The sequence below is a fragment of the Arvicola amphibius genome, chromosome 3 (genome assembly GCF_903992535.2).
Source record: "Arvicola amphibius chromosome 3, mArvAmp1.2, whole genome shotgun sequence".
NCBI classification, from domain to species: domain Eukaryota; kingdom Metazoa; phylum Chordata; class Mammalia; order Rodentia; family Cricetidae; genus Arvicola; species Arvicola amphibius.
This window is the reverse complement of record NC_052049.1, coordinates 12,041,922-12,054,599: the sequence shown is the minus strand read 5'-3', so window position 1 is coordinate 12,054,599 and position 12,678 is coordinate 12,041,922. Positions and strand designations below refer to the sequence as shown.

The window sequence follows — 12,678 nt, the reverse complement described above, 5'->3', positions numbered from 1 at the left end:
GTATCAACCCACACGGTTTTCAAAGACATATACACAACTGTCAAAAGATTAGGAAAACAGAGAATTTCATTTCATTTGCTTTGGCTTCTGAGGTAAAGTCTTGTCATAGCGCAGGTTTGGCTCAGCTTCCCAGCCGTCCTATGGTGCTAATACCCCAGTGCTGGTATTGTAGGCTGTACCACTAAGTGTGGCTGAGAACTTATTTCTAATCCCGGGGAAACAGGCTGCTCTGAGTGTGACACAGTGTCTCCTCTTCCTTCCAGAGCATGGTGGTGGTGGCCATGTCGTCTGGTACGGTTTTGTTGTTGCATTCTTTCCTCGTCTCCACCTGGACACATTTTCGTGTGTGTGTGTGTGTGTGTGTGTGTGTGTGTGTGTGTGTGTGTGTGGCCTCTGAGGCACTGATGTTGGTCTTGTCTTTGCCTCTGTGGTGAGATGAAGGTAGAGCAGCGCAGGGCAAGGCTGAGGAGCAGGCAAGGCTGCCCAGACAGGTGTTACAAGGGAAGCAGGAGAACAGGTGTATGCTAGCCCGCTGTGTTTGCAACAGAGAGGGGGGAGGAGGAGGGGCTCTCTCTGGGGCTGTGGACCAATGAGCGCACACTCCTTTTCTTCTATACTATATTTGACCCTTTCATCACAAAACCCAAATGTGAAGATGTGCGGCTGGAAAGGTACCATCCGGAAGGAAGGAAGGAAGGAAGGAAGGAAGGAAGGAAGGAAGGAAGGAAGGAAGGAAGGCAGGCAGGCAGGCCAGTGGGGACGGAGGCTGTGTATGTAAAGAAGGATGATGTCGACAAGCACAGCCATGTTCATCCCTTCTAACCTCGGCCCTGTGGAAGGCTACTTAGGTTTCCTCTAGGTTCTTTCACCAGACACTCCAGCTTTTAGTCTCTCACCCCTATTCCCAGTACAGAATGCACAGGGGTTTTCTGTCTTTGTTTCTGTAGACAGGTACAGACATTGCCTGCTTCTGCCTCCTGACTGCTAGGATTATAGGTGTGCGCCACTGCACAAGGCTTTTCAAACAGCAGTTTCCTGCCCAGGGGAAGAGTCTTTTTGAGACAGGTCTATGTAGCTCTGGCTGTCCTGAAACTCACTCTGTAGACCAGGCTGGCCTCAAACTCACAGAGATCTACCTGCCTCTGCCTCTGAGTGCTGGGAGTACACTCTTGAACAGTCTTTTCGACCCTCTTATTTTGGTCATGCTACAGATGCCAAGAAAGCTGTCTCAGCTCATGGTGTTCACTTATCTTTCTGTTGTTTTCGTTTGCTGAGACACAGTTTCTCTATGTATCCTTGGATGCCCTGGAACTCTCAGGGTAGACCAAGCTGGTCTCGAACTCGGAAATCTACCTGCCTCTTCCACTCAAGTGCTGGGATTAAGGCGTGTGCAATCATGCCTGGCTTAACTTTTCTTGTGTTATTAAAAATGCTTCTATTTTAAGAGGACTTTAATGGCCTTTGGCCCCCTGCTCCCTAACCACTCCCTACTGCCCTTCTTCTTCTTTCTGTGGGTCCACGTAGTGTTTTCTTGGTCTTTCTATAGGTGCCCTGGACAGTGTGGCAGGGCCAGTTCACGGGGACATTGTGGAAAAGGAATCATCTCAGATTCCATGTTCTTCTGCTTTGTTCTGGCCTTGCGAGCTTTAAGTTCTTGTGCCATGAGTTTGAGCCAAGTGAACCTGTGGCCCCTCTCTGTACATACTTGAACAAGCAAAACAGCCAAAAATGACTTGTGGGTTTTGTCTAGAATCTGGAATCAATCTGACTCTGTTTTCCCTCTAGATTCTTACAGACCTCTCGAGTTGTCTCTGCCTTGCACTTAGAAACATGCTCATTTGACAAGGGAGCTTAAGAAAAAGCAGAGTCTGTAGGCAGAGACTGTTCTGTTGTTTCCTGGACACCCAGACCCAAATAATCACACAGAAACTGTATTAATTACAGCACTGTTTGGCCTATTTGCTCAGGCTTCTTATTAACTAACTCTTACATCTTAAATTAACCCATTACTATTCATCTGTGTATCAGCATGAGACTGTGGCTTACCTGATAGGTTCTGTTCTGGTGTCTGTCTCCTTCGGCAGTTACGTGGCGTCTCTCTGACTCCACCTACTCTCTATCTTTTCCAGCCTGGCTATATTCTGCCCTGCTATAGGCCAGAGCAGCTTTCTTATTAACCAATGATAATAAAACATATTCATAGTATACAGAGGGGAATTCTACTTCAATAGTATTTAAAGTAGAATTCAGAAAAGTGATTTTGACTGGTTTTAAACTCCAGACTCAGGGCGGAGAGATGGCTCAGCAGTTAAGAGCACTGCTTCCTCTCCTAGAGGTGCTGGGTTCAGTTCTTAGCACCCAACATGGCAGCTCACAACTGTCTGTAACTCCAGCTTTGGAAGATCTGACACTGTCACATAGACACATATACAGGCAAAACACCTATGTTCATAAAATAAAAATAAATAAATACATTTAAAAAAAGGACAGAATAAAACAAAACCTCGGCTTGAAGTAGAATCAGCTCAGATGTACCCTTTTTTCTTAATTACTAAGCAACCACATGGCTGTCTTCACTTTTCGACAGATTTCATTTATGTGTCTCTCTGTGTGTGGGTGCCCATGGGGGCCAGAAGATGGCATCAGGTCACCTGGAGCTGGAGTTACAGGTGGCTGTGAGCCACCCAATGAGAACAGAAAGAACTGAGCCTGGGTCCTCTGCAAGAGCATCAAGTGCTCTTAACCCCCAAGTCATCCTCCGGCCTCCACCTCTGCCCTGTTCCCCAGTTCAAGGCAAGCAGTGGCGGAAGAATGATCCACAGCTCAACCTCTGGAGTCCAGTTTGGACATCAAATGCCAGTCCTCATGGCATGACCACAGGGCCAGTGATGGGCAGCTGGCATTCTTCCCTTTAGCAGCCAGTTACTAAGTAACCGGTGTGGCATTGGATGAGGAGCCAGGGATGGGTCCAGCTCCAGGGCCTGACTGCCCTGGCCACCACACATTCATCCTGCCCCATTTCCCACTGTGTTTTAGGCTGCCCTGGATTGTCATCCTTTGCCCCTGAACTGCAAGCCTTGTTATCCCCATTACTAGACAGAGATAAGAAAGGTCAGAAATGACTCTCGGGTTGTGAGTGTCACAAGAGGCTTTTGTTTGGGTGTTGGACCTAGCAGGAATGGAGGGCGGGGCCTGGCAGGAAAGGAAGGTCCAAAGTCCCATTTCAAAGGGACGGTTGCTTTGCTTTAGCTGGAGATGGCTTGGCACCTTAGGAATTCAGGCTTTAACTTGGAAACCACTGGAGCAGTCTGCGAGGAACTTCATTTCAGCCTGGGAATGGTAGCCATCAGATTACATTCCTCAGAGTCCTCACTTGCTCAACTCGAACTTCCTGTTTCCTGGGGTGCCCAGGACTCTGACCCCTCTGTGACCACGTTCTGTTCTTATACCAGGGTTCAGGCTTCTGATGACCCCTGGGTCACAGACTGTGGAGAGACTGGGAATGAAAGTGACCACTGCTGAGCCACCAAAGCTCCGGTGGAGTTCAGTACAGCCAGAGTCCCTCTGGCTCGCACTGAGCAGTCCCTGTTTCATAGGAGAAAAGATATCAGTGGCTTCTGTGCGGGTCAATACCAGCCAACGCTGCCTCTGAAAATATGCTTAGATCATTGGTTAGAAACAGGGGTGCTAAACTGTTACAAAAATACCACTAAAAAGACAGCACAAAGCTTTATGGATGTATGGATGTATGTATTTTACATAGGTATACATATGTGGGGCAGCAGATGGGTTCTGGTAGGCTCAGTTCTGTCCCCAGGCTTGCAAGGCAGACATGGTGGCTAGTAAGGCTGAGTGGTTTAGGTCATCAGGTTCCTGGCTTGAGGTGGGGTGTGGGGCAAAGGAGTCATCCCTGAGAAAGGAGTAAGTGAGACCACATGGGCGCCGAGGAGCTCTGACTGGGCCTTTGGGGATCTGGGTTTATGGGTGTGTGCCACCACAACCAGATTTAGCTTCTTTATAATTAAACTTTTTTTTTTGATGTAAGTGTACATCCACACTCGTTTGTAAGCAATTACAGAGAAAGCTCCCAGGAGCCATGGGTCCAGTCTCCTCCCTGAGGAGAACTGAACTGACCCTGGTAACTGAGCACAGCAGGACACTGAGACCCTGAAGCAAGACATCCACCTGGCTACAACCCCTTAGCCGCCCTTTACTGTCAGCTCATTGCCCTGCTAGGTCCCTCCTTAAGCTCTGGAAGCCCAGTCTGCTCTTTGTGCTGCCGAATGCTGTCATTTCAAAGAGTATAAGAGCAGTAGAATCACACAGCAAGGCTTACTCCCCTGCTACCTGCTTGCAGCTTTGGCTCTCACGAGTACAGCTGTCGTGAGCATTTATGTGTGAGTTTTCTGTGCAAGCACAAGTTTTCATTTATCTAGAATCAGTCCCCCACTTGCTGGTGGGTGTGCGTGCTTTTAAAAGGTAAACTTAGTATTGTTGTGTGTGGGTGTGGAGTCCAAGTGCACTGTGGGTTTGTTTTAGTCCTGTGATAAGGAAAGCATTATCACCCAGCAGTCTTTTCCGGCACACTCAAGTCTTCAGTGTGAAGAGACTGGCCACAAGAGGCAGCAAGGGGCTTTCCCGATAGCTGGCCTACATGGCAGTATAAGCAACAAGGAGGGTTTATAATGATTCATGGCTGATTCTTTGCCTGGTACATTCTCTTAGAAATGATTAGGAGTTTCCTTTATGGGTGTTAAGTAGTGTAGTTCAGTACTCAAGAGAAATGGAAGTCGGGTAATGAAGGTGGTCCACAGGCACAGGAGCATAGCCAGTGATCAGTTGGTGGGATGAGGGGGATAACTGGGAACTCTGTGTAACAGGAGGAAAACGATTATTAATTGTATGTTTCACAGTAGTGAGTAGAAAGGATTTGGGTATTAGCAACACAAAGAAATGGTAAGAGTTTGGGATGGCAGATGTAGCAGTTACCCTGATCTGGCTGCTGTGCATGGTGAATGCATACTGATGTCTTATTTGTGCACCTCAATAGGACGCCGTCATTATCTTCTACTGACAGAATTCAAAAGAATCTGTACACATTTTTTAAAAAAGCATTCTCTAACCCTCTAACCTTATGTATAAGTACAATTTGGGGGGCAGGCATTCCCAAAAATATAAACATGCTGACATGGGGGGAAGGTCACTTTTCATTCTTACATTGCTGTACAGGTTCACTCCTAAGTCTGAGAGGGGACACGCTGTGGGATAATGCTCTTGTACCCTGTAAAGATTTGTCACTTTTATTGGTTTAATAAAATGATAATTGGCCATTAGCCAGGCAGGAAGTATAGGTGGGGCAACCAGACTAGGAGAATTCTGGGAAGAGGAAAGGCTTAGTCTGCATTCACCACCCAGATGCAGAGGAAGCAAGATGAGAATGCTGCACTAAGAAAAGGTACCAAGCCATGTGGCTAAACATAGACAAGAATTATGGGTTAATTTAAGTTGTAAGACCTAGTTAATGACAAGCCTGAACTAAAAGACTAAACAGTTTATAATTAATATAAACCTCTGTGTTTCTTTGGGACTGAACAGTTGTGGTACCAGGCGAGACAGAAACTTCTGTATATAGGGACAAGTCAGCATATGGCCTTCTGATTGGTGAACATAATAACATGAGTTATCATGTGGCCCTGCATCTCCAGCCTCAGCTGTATTGCTGACGGTTTAGCTTCCTGGCTCTTAGTGATTTCTCAGACCCCTGATCTGCCCCTCTGTCTGCAAATCATGGTGATGAAGACTTTAGACATGAAGGTACCATCATAGCCAAGCTGCCAGCAGCAGCCTCCTGTCCTTGTGTGTTGTGTGTGTCTCCACTAATAATTAGGGTGGTGTGTGAGTTGTGCCTAGAAGAGGAGGGCAGAGGGGCAACAATGTTGGTTGTGTATCAGAGGGATTAAGGAAATTGCTTTCCTGCGAAGATTCTAGAATGGCTTCATTGGATGTTATGTTGTAGTAAAATTTGACTTGTCTCATTTCTGCAGAAACAGTCTCTGTCATTCTTTCTATTAGGGTCTGTTCCCACCATGACACTTAATTTTGCATTCAGTCAATGCACATCCTAAGCCAGCCACTGAGGCAGGGCATAAGGACCCTGCATAGCCCAGTCCTCTATCCCTGATCCTCCTGACCCCTTGTCCACCAGCTATTCCATATGGTTCCTTCCCGCACTGGGAAATGCTCCCTTACTCAGGTGTTTAGGTTGCATATCTCTCAGTGGATCATCAGTTCCACGAGGTGCTGTTTAAGGTCACCGTCATATTCTAATGGTAGACCTCATCCAGGGAAATCAGGGTAGGACCTAAGAGATAGGAACTGATATGAGGCCATGGTGCTGTCTACTAGTGTGCTTCTCCTTGCTTGCTCAGCCCACTTGCTTATGCACCCTAGGATCACTTACCCGGGTTGGCACCACCCACAGGAGACTGGGCCCTTTCATATCAGTCGTTAATTAAAAAATGCCCCACAGACTTGCCCATAGTCCGGTTTTATAGCGGCATTTTCTCAGTTCAGATCCCCTCCTTCCAGATATGTCTAGGTTTGTGACAAAAATCCATCAGCATGATGATGATGATGAGGAGGAGGAAGAGGAGGAGGAGGAGGAGGAGGAGGAGGAGGAAGAGGAGGAGATCCTTGTTGCTTGCAATGAAAGCAATCTGCTGTATCACTCTCTACTATAAAAACTTCCACCTAAGCATGGAGAGCCATGTCCATGTGATATCCACATTATTCTGAGATTACTTGATTAAAGGCACAAGCCTTTATATGTGGCAGTGGTGGCGCATGCCTTTAATCCCAGCACTCAGGAGATAGGAGCGGATCTCTGAGTTCGAGACCAGCCTGGTTTACACAGTAGGTTTCAGGATAGCCAGGGCTATACAGAGAAACCCTGAATCAAAAAGCACAAAACAAACAAACAAACAAACAAAAGAGGTACAAGCCTTTAATCCCAGCACTTGGGAAGCAGGCACAGGTCCAACCTGGTCTGTTACCAGGCCTGCCAGAGCTACATAGTGACTCCTTGTCTCAAAAAAGTAAAAACGACACCAAACAAAAACTTGAAGGTGGCTGGAGAGATGGCCTAGTGGTTAACAATACTTGCTGCTCTTCCAGAAGATGTGAGTTCAATATTTGTTATCCACATCAGTCAGATTATAACTACCTATTATTCCAGGGGATCTGATGCCCTCTTCCGGCTTCCATGGGCACACGTACACACATGTGTATCAAATGCTCTAAATGGCTGAGCCATCTCTCCAGCCCTTTTTCGGTGGTTTTGAAAAAGTATTTTTGACTGGTCTTGGTGGCATATACCTTTAGTACCAACACTCAGGAAGCAGAGGCAGATGAATCTCTGTTTAAGACCAGCCTGGTCTACAAAATGAGTTCCAGGACAGCCAGGACTGCATAGAATAACCGTATCTCAAAACCTTTTGCATTGGCTCTGGCTCTTTATCATCAGTTTTCTTGGCTGTCTGCACAGACATCTGGTCGTGGAGATGTTGGGACAGTTGTCCATCCAGGTGCTCAGGCTGAGTGCTAGCTTGTGTCTCCACGGTATTTCTGGCCTCTTCCCTGTTCCTCTTCTCCCCCCAGCTATGATAAGCACAGATGTTTACAGATGTTCTCAAATGATCCTTGGGAGGAGCATAGCTGCTGCTCTACAAGAAATTCCAGGCTATTGTAAGATGAAGTTGCCATGATCCATGTCATTCTATGTTCCATGTGTTTGTTGATCATGGTAGGATTTTTTTTTTTAAATTCTCTTCTATTGGAAAAGATAGACTTTGGCTGATGTTTCCTAATGACATCAGTAAAAAGGAATCTATTGATATTATTTTGCACTATAAAAATGGCCACAAAAGCTTGGGAAGAGGTGTTCTGTGTTGTATCTATACTGTTTTAAGCTGAAAAATAAAGGTCCCAACTAATTTTTGTCTAATCAATATGTACCCTACTCATACAGAGGTGGACCCAGGGCTAGACTAGCCTCTCAAACTTGTTTTTTAATCATGTCAATTGGTTTCTTGTTTCTCTCTTGGCAGTCTGGTTGTCTCATGACCATTGGTTCCTATTTCTGCATCTGGTCGTCTCATGACCATTGTTCCTATCTCTGCATCTGGTCGTCTCATGACCATTGGTTCATATTTCTGCATCTGGGCTATTTTGTTTCAAGGCCCCATTTCCTCTTAGTTGATTTCCTGTCTATTTATCTTCCCTGCTTTGCTCATTTCTTTGTTTTCTTTCAATCCATTTATTTATTTATCTATCTATCTGTCTGTTTGTTTGTTTGTTTTGGTTTTTCAGGTAGGGTTTCACTGTAGTTTTTAGAGCCTGTCCTGGAACTAGCTCTTGTAGACCAGGCTGGCCTTGAACTCACAGAGATCTGCCTGCCTCTGCCTCCCGAGTGCTGGAATTAAAGACCTGCGCCACCACCGCCCAGCTTCTTCCAATTCTTGTAGCTATTAATTTATTGTATACATGTCTTCACGTAGAGGTCATAGGACAACTTGCAGAGTTGGCTTTTCCCATCCATTACATCCTCATGATGCTCCTTTTTCACACTACAGGAGTCCCCAGGATCACACTCAGGTTCTCGAGCTTGGCAGCAAGCATTTTCTTTGGCTGATTGCTGACCCTGTTTTGTGTTTATTGGTCTCACCAGCTTCTCCATGGTGTTTGCTTTATGGATGTAACTCAGTTTTTTTTTTTTTCTGACTTCTTTTAGAAATACATCTGATTATTGTATCGTGCTCCTCCTTTCCAGAAACAGTTCTGGAAGAAAAGGTCTTGTAAAAAGGACTATATCATTTCGACTTAACAATTTTGTTTCTTAATGTTTAGAAAGAATCTTGAAAAACCAACACCTGGTTAATTGATGTATATTAAAATGGGTTCTGATAGTTCAAGAGATACCATGGGCCTGGGAGATGGCTCAGTCAGTAAAATGCCTATTGCATAAACATGAGGACATGAATTTGGATCCCAGGCACTCAATGAAAGGTTGTACGTGGTGGCATGCGTCTGTAACTCCATCATCTGGTCAGACAGACAGACAAGACAGATCCCAAAGCTTGCTTGGCTAGACTAGACAATCGCTGACCTCCAGGATTAGTGAGAGAGAACATATAAGAAAAGTAGGGAAGAGTGGAAGACACACTGAAGCCATCCTCTCATGTTCGCATGTCCCCATATGCATGTGTACCCACACATACGTACACACACAGTAAAGAACTTCTTGAATGATATGGAGGGTCAGTCGCTGATCTTTTGAAATCCTCCCAAATTAAGTCAGGTGTTTACTCATCCAGCAACGCATTCAGACATCACGATGCAAGAAGTAGGCTCAGTCCCTCACCCCCATGGGGTTTCTTTTATATTTGCCTACTGGTTAGGCTGTCTTGAAACATATGACATGAAATAGCTCTCTTTTATATATCATGGTGTGTGTGTGTGTGTGTGTGTATAAACATATATATATGTGTTCTATATATACACACATAATGTGGTTATTTTACATGATATATATTTATATAATTTTCTTTGCTCCCTTGTGCCTTTGAAGACATCAGTGATACCGTATATTTATTTGTATTTGTTACTTTTCTCAAGAAGCAATTTAAAGGTTGAGGGTTGTTTTTGGCCTGCTCTACTGGGATAGGTAGGTCCATCACAGAAGGGACATTATGATGGCAGAAGCATGATGTTACACTGCAGCTGCTGTCAGAAAGCAGAGAGACATGAATTCTGGCTCCCAGATCCTTTTCTCCTTATGCAGTCTAGAACGCGAGCCCAGGGAGTGTGTGCCTCCCCTTTACAGTGAGTCTTCCCACCACGGTTCACCATGTGGAAATAAATAACATGAAAAACTTAGACCCTCACAGCAGTCTGTCCCCTAGTGATTGTGCATCCCGTAGACCTGGTAGTGCATACCAACCTCGCCTTTCCCTCCAAGGTACATTCTGGATCACTCCACTTCTTTTCTTGGAAATGCTCATGGCTTAAGCATCTGCTGCACTCTGCCTCAACAAATGATCTGTGTATTCCCGGCTTCTTTTAATCCTGTCACAGTTATCACAGTCTGTGATTCTCTTATCCTGAGGTCATGAAAAAGAATACAAATCCTCTTGATTTTCACACCCCTGGGCTGGGCATGTGCCTGTATTCTGTCTGCCACAGGCTGCTGGCAATATGAGGAAGGCAGTGGTAGGGATTCTATGAATGATTTGAGATCATTTGGTCTTTTAGATTTTTACTTTGTTTTTGGCTTTTCCATGAGATTCTGCCTAGCTCTTCTCTCTTAAATGGGCTCATGCATTGCCTTGCTTTTCCCCATAAAATGAAAAAAGGACATGAAAATGTAGTCAATAAATACGTATATAAGTATACGTATTTGTGACTATTAAAAAGTACATTCTTTCTAGAAAACAAAATCAATATAACACAAAATTTTTAATATTTAAATGGTGTTCTGTCTTCATATTCTGGGATGGGTGCTTAGCGCATGCATAGCAACGAGCTTTAGGGAAGTGGTGTTGGCACTGGACAGGAGCCGATGCTGGTTGTGCATGAGGTCTGGGGTGGAAACTGGTTGTGCTGATTTTGAGGCTGTCCCCTTTCCTGAAGGAGCTGTGGAGGTGACTTGTATTGACCTTAGAGGGGTTCTGAGGCTGCAGAGTCTGGAGTAGTTTCTCAGGGCTGCTTTTAACCGAAGTTCTGAAGACAAGGCCTCCTGAAAGACAACACAAGACCTTCCAGTCTGCTTCTCAGCTGAGAACAGTTGACCAGGATAGGCAAGTTGTGGCTTGCACCTCCACAGCCCTCTCTGTGGAATATGCTGTCCTCCTGGTGTGTTTCTGGAACACCTGCTTGAATTGGCATCCTGGAGGAAAGCAAGCTGGCAGAGGGCTTGTCTAGCTTGCGCCTAGGTTACATCCATTGCTGGTCCATGTTTTTTGAACTTTCTTCCTTGGTGGTTATGACTCAGACATGTGTTTCGTGTCTCTGGAATACCTTTGTGCCATTACCTTCACAGCTGTTTTGCTGGATGTGACTCACCCAACCCATACTCCCTCAGCAACCCCAGGTCTTTGTCCAGCTCATGGTGCTCCAGTGGCCAGGTGGGTCCCTCCACCACCTGAGGTAGGGAAACTAGGCTCACTTCTCAGGTGAATGCCTGCCAAACAGCATCTGGGGAGAGTGGTTCTTCCTCGGGAGGGAAGGGTGTGTCTCTATGCTGGCCTGGGGAAGTTTCTCAGGGCTGGTTTGGACTGACTTTCGTGGTATGTCTGGCTTAAGTACCACTATGGAAGTTTATCTTTTCTCTAGAAAAATAAAACATGCCTTTTGTACCAAAACCATTGGGTTGGCATTTTTGTAGTTCTCAGTGTGTCATTCCCTTCGGTAGGAATGTGCTATTTGTTGCAGTGTAGACAGCTGGTTGATATTAAATTTAAAATCCCGAATCAAAAACTTCTTCGGCCATGGCAGAAATGACTTTGTGTGCAGGCACATGCACATGTGTACGTGTGAAGGCTATGAGTTCCTTCTGCTATTTATATTCTTTTTCAAAGAACCTTTTGGCAGTTTTGTTTTATTTAAAGGATCTTGCATGGCTTAAAAACTATTAACTAGACACTAGTAGGGGTGAGAAAGCGGCTGAGGGGTAGGAGCACTTGCTAGACCTTGCGTTTGATTCCTTGTACTGCAAGACCAAACCCAAACTATGAACGCACAATTGAAGATTCAGACTCCATGGGGAAATCCCTTTTATTTGTACGTTTACATGTACAGCAGTTTGAACTTGGTCAACAAACAGAGCATAGCTTTCTGTGTTTAATTCTGTGGTCACTTACGAACAGAACACCAAATGGCTTCAGAAATATGTGCTGGGGGCTGGAGAGATGGCTCAGAGGTTAAGAGCATTGCCTGCTCTTCCAAAGGTCCTGAGTTCAATTCCCAGCAACCACATGGTGGCTCACAACCATCTGTAATGGGGTCTGGTGCCCTCTTCTGGCCTACACACACAGACATACACACAGACAGAATATTGTATACATAATAAATAAATAAATAAATATTAAAAAAAAAAAAAAAGAAATATGTGCTGATCCCAATAATGAGCCATAAGTATTTAGTGTCGCTTGACGTACATGCTAATATATATACATATGTATGTATGTACGTATGTATGTATGTATCACTCCTTACCTTTGTCTGGAAGTATAAGGTGGATCATCGATAAACAAAGAACACATGCATGTTACATTCCATGACAGAGAGGGAATGCTGGTTACATTTTCTAAATATTGATGTCATGACTGTGGCAGTCATGTAGCAGATGGGGGGAATATTTGCTTGGTTAACAATAAGTACAAAAATATAACTCTTAAATCAAAGAACTTTGCTGTGAAACTTTGAGGCTACCAAGTGATTCAGAGTAAAACTGTAGGGAGACCAAGTTCCTGTCTAAAGAAACAAAACAAAACTAGTCATTTTTTTAAAAAAAATGTTTTACTTGGCACTGTTGGCACCCATCACTTGGATGGCAAAGGCAGACAGATCCCTATGAGTTCGAGACCAGCCTGATCTACAAAGTGAATTCCAGAATAGCCAGAG

General features: G+C 44.9%; 1 protein-coding gene across 1 annotated transcript in view; it reads left to right on the top strand.

Moving 5' to 3' along the window:
- Positions 1-12,678, top strand: part of Myo10 (myosin X) — a 201,753-nt gene that overhangs the window by 76,282 nt on the left and 112,793 nt on the right. The gene's annotated exons all lie outside the window — the stretch shown is intronic.